The sequence below is a fragment of the Kryptolebias marmoratus genome, linkage group LG22 (genome assembly GCF_001649575.2).
Source record: "Kryptolebias marmoratus isolate JLee-2015 linkage group LG22, ASM164957v2, whole genome shotgun sequence".
Taxonomy (NCBI): Eukaryota; Metazoa; Chordata; class Actinopteri; order Cyprinodontiformes; family Rivulidae; genus Kryptolebias; species Kryptolebias marmoratus.
In genome coordinates this window covers 14,221,464-14,234,915 of record NC_051451.1, presented here as the reverse complement: position 1 = coordinate 14,234,915, position 13,452 = coordinate 14,221,464, and the positions used below count along the sequence as shown (strand labels likewise).

The window sequence follows — 13,452 nt, the reverse complement described above, 5'->3', positions numbered from 1 at the left end:
ATTAAGCAGCAGCAACGATTGAAAATTTGGCATCAAGAGACACAGCAGAACAGCACACTGTAGGGCATCGATGCACCATCTGCTGCTGGTGTAGAGGTTTACATTCAGAAAATATTAGTGCAAGCCATGACGCTTAATTTAGCAATTTAGTGTGTTTTGGTCCTGAAGAACCATTCATGAGGATCTTCATAAAAATACTAAGTGCACGCTGCACACACCAGCCCCTGTGGTTCAGTCAGTGCCATGCTCCTAATTCCCTCAAGTTAGAAAAGTCAAATGAAAATTAAAAGCAGACACACGGAGCGTTTTCCTGCCACGCGACATGATTTAATTGACCGACTCTCTTCGGTGTGGGTGCGTGAGAACATATGCCGCTCAACTGTTTTGAGTCATCTTCAAACACGCACACAGATGCACACATATTTGTTTCCATAACTTCAGAGGACATTACATTCATTTGCATCTGCTTCTTGGAAATGTTTTTTTTTTCTTCTATTGACTATAACCAACATTTCCTTTACTAATGTTTTCACCCCAAAATTAAACAGACTGCTTTAAGTGCTTTGTTTTCTTCCCCCCAAAAAAACACTGGTTTCCCCTAAATGTGATCCTTTAAATCAAAATTTGTCCTCAGAAGATGAGTAAAAAGAAGCATATGTAGAAGGCTAAACGCTGCAGATGTTAGTTTTCCATGTGAAATGTTTCTTGCAGAAGTGCCTCTGCTCTTTCACTTGTTTTGCCAGCTGTGTGGGCATTTGCTGGAAAAGGACACAATTAGTGTTCAGCGTTCCAGCTCCCTGGTTCTGGTTATTCTTTGGCTCAGCCTTATTATCTCCAGCTCCATCTCTGCCTTTGTGACTTTAAAAAGAAAAAAGCTGCTCGGACAAGTTCGTCAAACCTCTCAATCTTGTGATAATTACGAGTGAAGCAGGAGCAGAATTTGACACATGCTCCTATACAGGAAAACTCAAATATTTGCGTTTTAATTTTGCAGGATGAAATTATGCAATGTTGTATTAAAGAATTTCTAAATTTCTCAACAAATACAGTTTGCACACAAGGGACTGAAATGAAGAAACTGAACTGATCATTTTTGCTTAATATGTTTTGTTCCCTGCCTTAAATACAAAATAGGATAAAAACAGTTACACAGTGGATTGCCACTTTTATGATCTACTGAGTCAAGGAGCAATGGAGCAAAGACTTATTATTATATTTTTTTCATTCCAAATGTTATTGCATGGGAACAACGGATATGTTGTTGATATTTTTACATGTTTTGGTTCAGAATATAGACAAAGTTGTGACAACATAAAACCTTTAATCTTCAGGAAAATGAGATGGAAAAACAGAAAATGATTAAAAAATTTTAAAAAGCGCATCATTTCCATCCATTCATAGACTTCTGCGTATCTGGATAGGGTCATAGAGACAACAGGAGCGAAAGGGGAAACCCAGACATTCCTCTCCCCAGCAACTCCTGGGGGGTTCCCAAGGTGTCTCCAGGCCATGACTTCTGGGTTTTTTTCTCCAGAAAGCGGGCCCTGTAGGCATCCTAATTTGATACCCAAACCATCTCAGCTCACTCCGTTCAAAGCGGAGGAGCAGCAGCTCCACTCTGAGCCCCCCCACCAAATCATGGAGCTCCTCACCCAATCTATTAGGCTGAACCTACAGAAGAACCTGATTTCAGTTGATTGTATCCGGAGTCTCTTTCCGTCATCAAGAGCTTTGATTTCAGCTTCACCAATACTTGAACTCCTCCGCTTCAGGCAGGGACTCAACCCCGGCCTGGAGGGAGCATTCCACCTTTTTTTCTGCTTGAGAACTGTGGCATCACACTTATAAAGCTGACTCTCATCCCAGCTGCTTTGCACACCATAAGACATGCTTTCTTACGTTCATGAACAAAAAGGTTTTCATGAGATCTTATTAGGCGTGCCCCTATTTGGTCTCATGATGAAATCTGCCATATTGACTCGTACATTGATCATGTGTGCAGAGAAATCAGCTCAGTAAGGACATGCATGCAAATGATTTCAAATGCGAGAATTGTGGACTCACTCTCCTACAAGGTGAACCCATACTAACAATGTGCAGAGGTGTTATAAAAGAAAAGCTATTTTTTGCTTTCATTAGGAGTTAAAATTTGAATCCAGTGAGCTGCATATATTCCATATATAAAGTCTTAAATACATCCTTTCAAATGACAAGAACACAAAAAATACAACTATTTAGACCAAATTAACGGCATCGTAAAAGGTCCGTTAGACAAGTTGGTTTATAATGTGAGTTTAAGTTGTAGTCTTGTATGTTTGAGTAACCAGATCAGTGTTAAGATGCTTAACAAAGACAAAACGTTGTAAACTAGAAGCACTCGGAGACCTCCGCTTAAAACATTAAAAAATTGTGGAGCACAAATTCTGATCTTGATCACCATGAAAGTTTTATAATTTGTTGGTTTTTTTGTGACAACCTCAATGTTTCTTGAAAAATTATTCAAAATTCATTCATTACTTTTTGAGTAATCTTGTGCACAGACAAACAAACAAACAAACAAACAAACAAACAAACAAATGCTACCTAAAACATATACCTCCTTGGTGGTGGACTATAACACACATTTCTAAAACCATTTTCAGGTATTGGTGCTGAAGTGCCAGTGAATGAAAATGGGTCATGGCTCAAAGCGTTTACATTTCACTGTAGGTGTGTTTCTGTGCTGCTGTGGGTGTTTTTTGTTTGTTTGTTAGTTGGTCAGAAATATCTCAATAAGTCAGCTTTGAAAGGTCGGCGCTAATTCAAGTGGGAGTCTGAGTTCTGAAATCTGTCTCAGAAAAGCTCGAACCTTGCAGGTTGAGTCACTTTCATTTTCTAAACAAGTCAGTTTGTCTTGCATTATTTTTTCGAATTGCTGTTGATACTAAATACTCGTACTTGTGTATGCGTGTCGTTGTGTTTCTTAGTATTATATTTTCACTTTTCATTGCTGCAGCGTCGCTTAAAAAGTGTTATTCAGCGCAAAGATTTCAACTTTTTAAGCAAGTTGCATGAGACGAATTTCAGAAGTAGCCGCCTGGAGGCAACGGTTTCCCAGGATGATGACTTATCTGCTATACTTGTCCTTCATTTTCACCTTTGATCTTCATTCAGTACACACAGGCAGCGTTAAGTACTCTTAAGCCTACTTAACGCTGACGCAGGTTTTTCCTTCTTATCCAAAGTGACAACAAGACAAAACATCTGCTCATCCATCAAACTGGTTTCTTTGCTTTCACCAGTAATGGCCGGATTGATTTAGCAGCATAACCCCTGATCTTTTACCAGCATGCAATTTGTATTACCGATCACTCACCGGACGTAATTGATGACTGACAGGGAGGAGCTGCAGTCACACAAAACTTTCCTTTTAGGATTATACTGTATATATACAAGTTCTTCAAACTATTTTTTTAATCTGCTCTGCTGCCTGAGAGGCATAATGATTGTTACTCTCTCACCTTAAAAATATGAAATAAGTGATGAATGACCCACAATCAGAACATGAGTTGTTCCAGTTGTAAAGCAGACTGCAGCAGTGCTGTTCACCCCACCACCACACTGGGCTAAACAAAATCCTCTTTACTGAGATTCAACAGGAACAATAACAATGTTTGTTAAAACAATTATTGCACGCCACAGAAGCCAAGACCTGATAATGTAACTGTCTCTGGGCGTGGCTGCAGTTGTGTTTTCCTTTGTCTGTATTGGCAAAACATCTCATGAACTGCATGATGGATTTGAATAAAACTCAAAAAGAAAGCATGGATTTCAGCCACTTAAGATGGCTGCCACGGCTAAGCAACACGAGAAAACACAAAAATGGCTCCAATTCAGACAATTTTTCAAAACATTGAGCTTCATTTGGTGTGTCAGTAGATACCACTGAATCACAACGCATACTTCAAGTCCGAGTTGATCACGCAAGATTTGTTTCAAAACTTTGCCAAAAACTATTGAAGTCGGCTGTGTCTGTCTGTTAGCAAAATATTTATTCAATCACTGGACGGATTTTAATGAAACTTTCAGAAAATAAATATTGTTTGGTCATCTAAAATTCATTAACATTTGAAGTCCACCCATTGCAAAATGGCCACCACAGCTAATTGACATTAGCCAACATAAAATTGGCCATAACTCAGTCAATTTTATAGATACTGAGATAAGGTAAAAAAAAAAAAAAATTGGAGCAGAAGTAGCTAATAATCATCCTTAACACAATCTCCATTCCTCCATTCCTTCTCAGCACTCAAATGATTTTAGTCTAAAACTCTGAAAGTTGGAGGGTGATATGCATTCCTTTAAGAAATGCTAGGCTTTTAATTTCCTCAATGCATCTAGCTTTGCAAAGATTAGGTTCCTACGGCACAGTCAAGCAAAAATAATGACATACTTCTCATCTATGTCATAAAATTTTAACACAATGACAATATTTATTACTTCAGCACTTGAGTCTGAATCAGTGCACTAAGTCGTTAAAAATTGAAATGTGTCTTTAAATTTCCTGAACGCTCCGATCTAACCTTAAGAATAAGGATTTGAGTTCCAGGGCATAAATAAGCTCCCCGTCACTGTTAGGCATTTAAATATAATTAGTCACAAGCTTTTAGGACATCTTGTTGCTTTCTTCGCAATAAATAAACTGCACAGTCTTTAAAGGCGCTCTGAGCGAGCTAAAAGCAGTTCCACTTCATCAAACCAGGAAGACAAAGCACCGGGTCATCTATCAGACTGGTTAATCTGGTCCTGTCCCTTCAGTAAGTTAATCAGAGCTGCAAAGTCTTTGTCCTGAAAGAAAAAGGTCACTGGAGTGAATTGGTGTCCCTGTTTGATTCCATTTTTTTTTGTTCCCCACAGAGTTGTTTACTTTAGAGGAGAAGCTGTCTGTGGTTTTGTTGCTGCGAGCCTGAGCAGTCTGAGCTTTGGGGCTTTTGCAGAAATGTGATGTGTGATGCTCTTTTAGAGAATTTGCACACATGCAGATGCACCGCTGTTTATATTAACTTTATTGTATTAAGAAAGAGAAAACAAACAAAGGTTTAGCAGTAGTAGAATTGAAGCACAGCCAATGTAAATGTAAAACTAAGTGCTACTCCACTTAAAGAGGGCAGCTGACTAATTTATCTTCTAAACTTTAAACAGAATGATGAATGGCATCAACAAGGCAGAGTAATATCTCTCTGTCTGACCTCTTGTCTTTCCGATAGCTGTGGCATAAGGAAAATACCTACGTTGGTAATTGAGAACTGTAATTTATCTTGTCGCACTTCTTGCAAGGTTTTTAATCACAAAGTCCATTTGTAGTTCTAGGAAGATGACAAAGACATTTATTTTCTGCAGAAAAGCGTATCAATTCAGAAAAACAACTGAGGGCATTTATTTATAAGGAGTTCACATTCCCCGCTGAATTTCACGGCAGAGTTTTTCACCTGAAATCATCTTATTTAGAAAAATTACGCAGTTATAGTGCCTCTTTTGATGTAATCTGGAAATCTCAAGCAATATTGCAGAACATCTATTAATGCTATTAATGCTCTTAGTACGTGTTTGAATAAACTCAACTAATGCAACCCTATATCTGCAAAGCTGACAAAGTCATAGTTAGTTTTCTGTTTGCTAATATGTCTTTTGGTTAATGAGATATTTTTCTAAAGGACAAATAAACAAACACATACACACCCACATGCACACAAAGGCAAAAACCCTTCTAGCTCATCTTTTGGCTTCTGACAAAAAATAATAATTATATTTTAGTTTTCTGAAAGCAAAGTTCATCATGAAGGACAGATTACTTAAACATGTTGTTCATATGATCATTTGTCTCACACAGAGCAGATATGTCTACTAATTTCTTATAATTTTGTAGTAACATAAATGGAAATAATGTTTGTAATACACTCAGATTTTCTTTACATAAGCTTTAATGAACCGTAGATGTTCAGGAACACCTGGTATCATCTTCTATTGTTTTTTTCTGTTTATAAAATACTCCAGCCGAGATAATGGAGCTCACATGGACTAAACAATCATTTCCTAAACTGCACACAACTGGAATTAATCTTTCCTTGTGAGCTGATCTGGGACAAACAGCTTTTGTTGTGTCATTATAATATACAGTATTAGATGTTTTTTTTTTTTTAATTAAAATAAGAATTTTTGTGAACCAAACAAACAAAAAATCAAGTTTTAGATGTATTTTATGACTACTTGACATTATTATTTTTATGCGTTTGTCTACTTTAATATTTTAACTCAGGTGTTGAGTTGCCTTTTACATGAAGCTACTGTATTTTCTGGGCTATAAGGCGCACTTAAAAGCCTTCAATTTTATAAAAAAATCAACAGTGTGCCTTATAATCTGGAGCACCTTATATATGTAAGAAGTCGTAATCTTTTAGTACGACCTTGGTAAACTACAAAGCTGCACCGCTTGCAGCATTAAGGCTCAGTTATAGTCGAGCAGGACCTGAACGTTTTGAACCGTTTGATTATCTTTGTGATCTCTCATAGAGGGATCATATAAATGCTGATACAGGTGAACCAGCTCTACTAGAGCAGCGAAATCATCCATTTTGAATGGAGCGCAGCGCGCGCCAAGTTACAAAAATCGGGAGGTGCACGATGTGCCTTATAGTCCGGAGCACCTTATATATATAACAAAAGTTCCAAAATGGACCATTTATTGACAGTGCATCTTATCATCCAGTACGCCCTATAGTGCGGAAAATACGGTATTCAGTTCAATTTTAAACATGTTTACGGCAGTCATTTTATCTTTTAACTTATTGTCATACTTGGATGTTTTTGCTTTGTTTTTACAGTTGTCCTTTTTTATAACAGCCATCAAAAAATGCTTCTGTTTTAATGAAAAGACAAATATGTGCATATTAAAAATAGTAATACTGGTCAAATGAACCTCACATACTTTACAAAGAACAACAAAAAATGCTGCTGTACATTTATTTTTACAAATAACCCCCTCCTCCCCCATATGTATTAACAGAGCATCAATTGTGAGTCATAATTTCCAGCTTGTTATGATGAAAAGTCACCACAATCAGACATATATGCTTTTAGACTCTGCAGGCTTCATAGTGGGAGTAAATGCATGTGGCCGCAGCTGCTATATTTATGGGTCATGTCTTTAAAAATAAGAATTAAAAAAAGACCAACACTTTAGAGATATTAGGTTAGAAAAACAGAGGATACACAAAACATGTTTTTTATTTGCCTCACAGTTAAAATGCCATCTCATCTTTGTTGCCTTTATACTAGAGCAAGTGTATGATTTCCAAAATATCATCTGCTAAAGGCCTTAAGTGTGAATGTCCTCAAACAGCTTTTATTTTTCCAGCGATTCACAAAGCCTCAGGGAGGAGCTCTATTGTCTGTTGTGTAGCCAAATCTGTAAGGCACTTTTTTTTTCTGCAACTTTTTATTTTCCAAGCCGCAAGGCAAAGCCCCAGGAGTGAAATGTCTTTGATTTGTTCAGTCTGAACAGATGAAGTCCAGCATGACTCAGCAAACCGTGGTCAGTTTGCAGTGACCGTAATTATTAGTCTTTAAAGTGAAGTTTGTAAATCATGTTTATTGAAGCACAAATTTCAGAAATGTTAACTGACCCTGTTAAAAAAATGATCACATTATGAGAAAAGAAAAAAAACAACCTACATATTTCAGTTTATTTGTTAACTTTTGTTAAATTTGAAGTGAAAATATGTCAGTCAGTCTAAAAAAATGAAAGCGTTTGCATGATATAACATCTTGTTTTGTGCATTATTTATTTTTGTGAAGGGATTAAATGGTTTAACTAAAATAAAATTTAAAAAAAAATCGACACTGATTTTGTATGTGCTTAATTTAACCTAAAATGATGTGAGACCTCTTCTTTATCAGTGGAATTTTGTTGTAAGGTAATTAAATGTGACAATTTGACATCACACTATTATTTGATTGGTTCTCCCTGTGACCTATTAGGATAAAATCTGCTCTCCTGCACATTTATTTGTCATAAAACATGATTAGATTGGTAACAAGATTTCTGTGGCTGCATGATTAGAGCATTTTGTGAAGTGGATGTGAAGTAGAGGTGTTTTTTCCAGGCTGATCCTTTTAAATTTTTTTATTTTTTTTAGTTCATATTTCAGTGTTTGTCAGAAGGAAACAAGCTGGAGTGCTGAAAAGTCACTGCCATTTTCACTGACAGATCCTAACTGAAGGACATGATGATAAGACATGATGACCTCTGCTGAAAAGCCGTTTGAACTGCACCAGTGAGCATTCAGAGATTAGATATTAAGTGAAGGAGAACAGATACCTGGTGTTCCCCTCCGTCACAGACTGGACCAGTTGAGCAACACTGCAGCTGTGTGGGGAGGAAACTGAAATCTTCTGGATTTTGCAGGATGCTGTCAGGCATCTTTTATGGCAACATGGTGCCTTCCGCAGTATTTTTTATGTGGTGTTCTGTTCAGGCAGGGGAAGCTCTGAGAAGAGCTAGAAGGGATTAAAAATATGAGTCATTGGGGACAGTTTAGTCCTGCGCTGCCCTCTAAGAAGGAAGTAGTCTGAAAGTCAAAGAGGAGGTTAAGAGTTGACCGAACATTTTCAGTCACTGCCTAAAACTGTGGAACAACAATCTGCCTTTGCACATCAGGCAGGCCGACTCACTTCCTGTTTTCAAATCATCTTTTAAAACATATTTTCTCATTGGGTTTTAACTCAGTCTGAGATTTTGGCTTTTATTATTTTATTGTCTTATGGGTTTAATTGTTTTATTGTGTTTTATTTGGTTTTATAGTTTTGGAATTTTGTGTGCTTTCCCTCTTGTGTTTTTATTTTTCCTGGTGTACAGCACTTTGGTCAGTGGGATTGTTTTTTAAAGTGCTTTATAAATAAAGTTGGATTGTATTGTATAATTGGGTGAGTTGAGGATGCCGGCAAAGCTAATATCCATCATAGACACTGTGGGGGGCTCTCAAGCTATCTCCTGCACTGCACATCAGACCTTTTGAACTTTGTTTCATTTAAACACAATCTGTGCTAATAGTGTCTTTCTTTCACTCTATTTTGTATATTATATCATTGTTTTTTGTCCCATACACCATTATTTCAACCTGCATGGAAGATCCTTTTGCTGCCTTGGGATCAAAAACAGTACCTGTCTATGTGACTGTCTGGCCAGCCTCAATGTAGCATGGCAGAAGTAAATGTCAAAAGTTAAAGTGGGTCAGTAATATATTGTTGTGTATTATGAGATGCACAGAGTTTATGGGTGTATTACAGGCAGTAAAATTGTTGTTTCATTTTTTTAAGGCTTTTGTTCAGTGACTGAGTCTGAATGAAAACTGTACATTTTAAAAGATTCTGTTCGTCTGGTTTCAGTCCACAAAGGTGTTTGGCTCTGCAACATCACAAATCAACTATTTTATGCTCCTTTTATGTCTCTGATATCGTGTCTGTTACTCAGTTGAGATGAAAAAGTTTGCTTAAAAAACTGCGACACCTGTGCTTCAGGTAAATCTCATACGTGTCCATGTTTGCAGATTCAGCTCATTTGTGCTGATGATTTTACAAAATCTTTAGCAAACCTTCAGATTTTGTGCAGGTTGCTCAGCTTCCAGTTGATTACGTCCCGTAGGCCACATGTTTATGTACATATTGAGTGGCTAAAAGAAATCCAGTCACTACGAATGCATGTAGAAATGAATTGTAACTCCAGGTGTTTCTTTTTTTCTTTTTTAACATTTGGTCCTTATAGGTCCTTCATGTTTTGTTTTCTCTGGTTCTCTTCCAGTTGCTGAGTCAGTTTGGGTCCATGACAACATCAACATCATGAGATGGGATGGGTGGTGACCGCAGGCAGCAGTGGAGGAGGTGGTACTGTGTGTCATGGTTAGCAGCTGCATGGTGCCTGGTAAACTAAACTGCACCGTGGAGTTGCTTCAGGGGATAATGAAGTCAAAAGCTGAGAGGAAGAACAAAGTTAAGAGGTGTGAGGGGCAGTAGGCAAGGTTTTTTATTGGCACGTTGCATCAAATGACCATAAAAACAACAGCTGGAGATTAATGTGCTTGTTTTATTTTTTATTGGTGCTAAAGTTTCTGGCTTAAGTGAACAGGTCTTTAGATTTTTTTTTCTTCTTCTTCCTATTTACACCCAATTATGCTGATACTGCTGAAATCACTTCTGGTTGTGAACACAGCTAGCAAAACACAAGTAGAAAATTACCTACTATGTGGAGTCTTACACACCACAAATGACAAAAAATACATAAAAAAACCACACACTCGTTAAGCAGCATATTAAACTGATGCACAATCATTTTTTTAAGCCTTATATTTTTACACCGACAAACTCAAAACCTCTGTTTTGAGTAGAGGAGTGGGTGCTCTCCATTTTACACACATAAAAATCTGAACAGAAGCTGTCTGCAGATAGGAGCATGCTCTTATTAGGAGCAGTCCGAACAAAATTACTCCAAGGATCAAACATTAACCTTTGTATCAAAACAAATCTGATGATGAAACTTTGATTTGAAATTTGAAGAAAGACCGTAGGATCTGGTTATACTGATCTTGCCTTGAGAGCATGGTAGACATCCTGCCTTATGTGTGTAGTGTTTAAGGCAAAAATCATCCCTAAAATCTTTGCAATCTCACTTTTAGTTGATAGTAGAGTCATGTCTGGTTCATGACATTTAAGTGCTAAATATTTCAATAAGTCCCAGCTTTCAGAAGCTTTCCTCTCCATTACACATCTGGAGTCTAGTTTTACTTTCAAAGGTTCCTGCAGCTCCTTTTTTATTAAACAAACTGTTCAGAGATGGTGCTGCTTCCTAAGGAATAAGCTCCAAGCATCCTTAACTCCTAAAATATGTGTTGTGTGATTCTGCTCTCAGATTTAAATGTAGAGCTGACAAACTGTGAGGCATTAGAAAGCTTGAGGCCTGTTGCACATTTTGCAGAGCTTTTTTTTTGTTTTTACAGAGCAGTCTTTTTTTTTGTTTTGTTTTCTAATTTTCATATTGGACTTTTTTGTTTTTAGTATTTCTTTCATAACAGTCTTGTGCAATTAGTTTTTTTCTCTATTGTTTCACCCTAACAAACGATTCCGCTTCCTCTTAAGGTCCATGTGTGTTTTAACAATTAAGTGCCTAATCTAAGCTAAACAAACTGAAAACTAAAAGAAAACTTTGCCCTCTCGGGGAGTACATGTTGAACACTAATTTGTCATGCTACGTGCTAATTAACAGGAGTGATACAAGGGGAAGGATGGGGGGGGGGTAACACGAGCTGCTCGGCTTTTTGTTTGTATAGTTAACACAGAGAGCAGCGCGGGATGAAAGAAAGGCGGGCAGACTGAGTGTCTGCACGTGAGCCAAGGAGAGAGGGACAACACTGAACAGGAAAGAGTGCGTGAGAAAGAAAGCGAGACGCAGTGAGTCAGTGTGGGAGTGACAGAGCGGGGCTGGTATATTTGGATGCCTATAAAGCTCAGCATGCTTCTTGTTTTGAACTTCAGCAAATGTAAACTGGCTGTAAGAGACAATGACAGTACACCAATAAAACTCAAATCTCAAACTGAGGAAGTTCTCGGTTGTGTTTGTTAATGCGACTGGAAGGTTTTCAGTTCACTTTTTCTTCCAACAACAACATCTTGTGAACACGGAGATCAGTGAAGTCGGGCTTTAGCTGAAACTGTTGAATCTTCTGCTCTGTTAGGTGTTTTGCAAAATACACATTTTTTCTTTCATCAGTTACTACTGGGTAGGTGTTCCTCTTACATTTCTGTCTCCTTTTTTAGTGCCTGGGAACTGATCATTCTCACTGGTGCTCAGAGTCATCAGCTTCTTAGACACGTAGAAATGTGATAATGAATGCAAAGAGCAAGCTGCCAAACTGTCAAACAACTCTCAGTTTGATTGTGACGTATTTAGTACTTGAAGAGAAGGCAGAGTGAAATGCCACATCCCACATTTGTTTCACATTTTCAAATATAAATGTGATGAGAATGATGGGTAACGAGACAAATGTGAAAAATAAACCTTAATAAATTCATCTGTTTTACACTGATAGTGTATCAAAATAGTCCTGACTTCTGGTTGAACTCTTTTTAGACAAAACATATTTGTTTCGTCAACTATATATGGACATTTTGATTTCGTAACCCTGGGCATGTTTAGTTTATTTACCTTGCAGCAATTATATAAAAGTGTGACTCAATGTGTCACTGAGGCACACCCAGGAGAGGTGCAACCAATTTAAAACCTTCAACCAGGACAGGTGTTAAAAGACTTGTTTAGCATCTTCAGAGATATGTTTTCCTCCTTTTGATGAAGGAATTAATCTAGTGTAGAGCCACAGCTAACAACCAGTAATAGCCTTTGCTCTCAAAGAACTGAAAACAAAAAAAACCCTCAATCAGTCCAACTAAAACACAGTTATTTATTTCTTTATTTGTTTGTTTGTTTGTTTTTTGTGAATGAATGACTCAGACTAATGTCCCAATGTGTAAAATTTAGTCATCAGTTAACATAAATGCCACGTCATGTAATTAAGTGTAATTTAATTTGTACAACTGCAGAAAAACAATTACTGTTTTCTTTTACCTTTGAAAGTGGTATTTATACTGAAACACTGTGCCTCACCCTCTTCACACCACGGCTACGGTGGCCCAGAATGGACAGAAGAGTACCGCTTCTATGCCAGAGTTTTTGGATTTGGACGCTCCCTGTAGTTTGATGTTAGGAAGTATTTAGTAGCAATTTTTCTTTTGTTGGATGTCACAACATCATATTTAGGTTTTTACAGTCATCACAGTTAAAGGAATAATCTGGTTATTTTTGAGGTGATAGTCTGTTAAAAAGTTATCAATGCTTAGTATTTTATCAGCCCTTACATCAGTTATAGAAAAGAAGGAAATCCACAGTCAAGCTAGAGACTAACTTTTTAGAGTTATTTTTTGACAACTAAAACAACTCTTGCTCAAAAATGTCATACTGGTTTGACAGAATGGTATAAGCTAAAATTAGACCTGTACAGTTTTGCATAACATTATTTGTTTGTTGCTATTTTTTGCTATTGTCACTATTACAGAACACCATTTCAGAGGTAACCAACATATCCCTTTAAGCCTCTATCACAAAGACAATCGGCGCATTTTTATAAAAAAGTTTACCTTTTAAGGTTAATCTAAAATGTGCTGAGTCTAAGTATGTTTGCTTTGTTGATTTAGTTGCTTCTAATCTGCAAGGCCTGTCTGGTTTGGAGAATCCTTCAGACTCCTTTTTTTCCAGCTCCCAGTCCTCCAGTCTGCTGCAAGCTTCCTTGGCCTGTCACCTTTCGAGACGGTTTCTTGTTTGCCTCTGCTTTCGCTCAGAGTTGCAGAGCAGAGCAAAGATTGCCATCACCA

At 37.4% G+C, this 13,452-nt stretch overlaps 1 long non-coding RNA gene across 3 annotated transcripts in view; it reads left to right on the top strand.

The window, feature by feature from the left end:
* The window catches only part of LOC108243274, a 74,844-nt gene extending 63,219 nt beyond the window's left edge, over window positions 1-11,625 (top strand). For all 3 annotated transcript variants that reach the window (XR_001808885.3, XR_001808886.3, XR_005232688.1), the window contains one exon: window positions 9,836-11,625. This is a non-coding gene — a long non-coding RNA (uncharacterized LOC108243274). The remainder of the gene's footprint in view (window positions 1-9,835) is intronic.
* The last annotated feature ends 1,827 nt before the right edge of the window (window positions 11,626-13,452 follow it).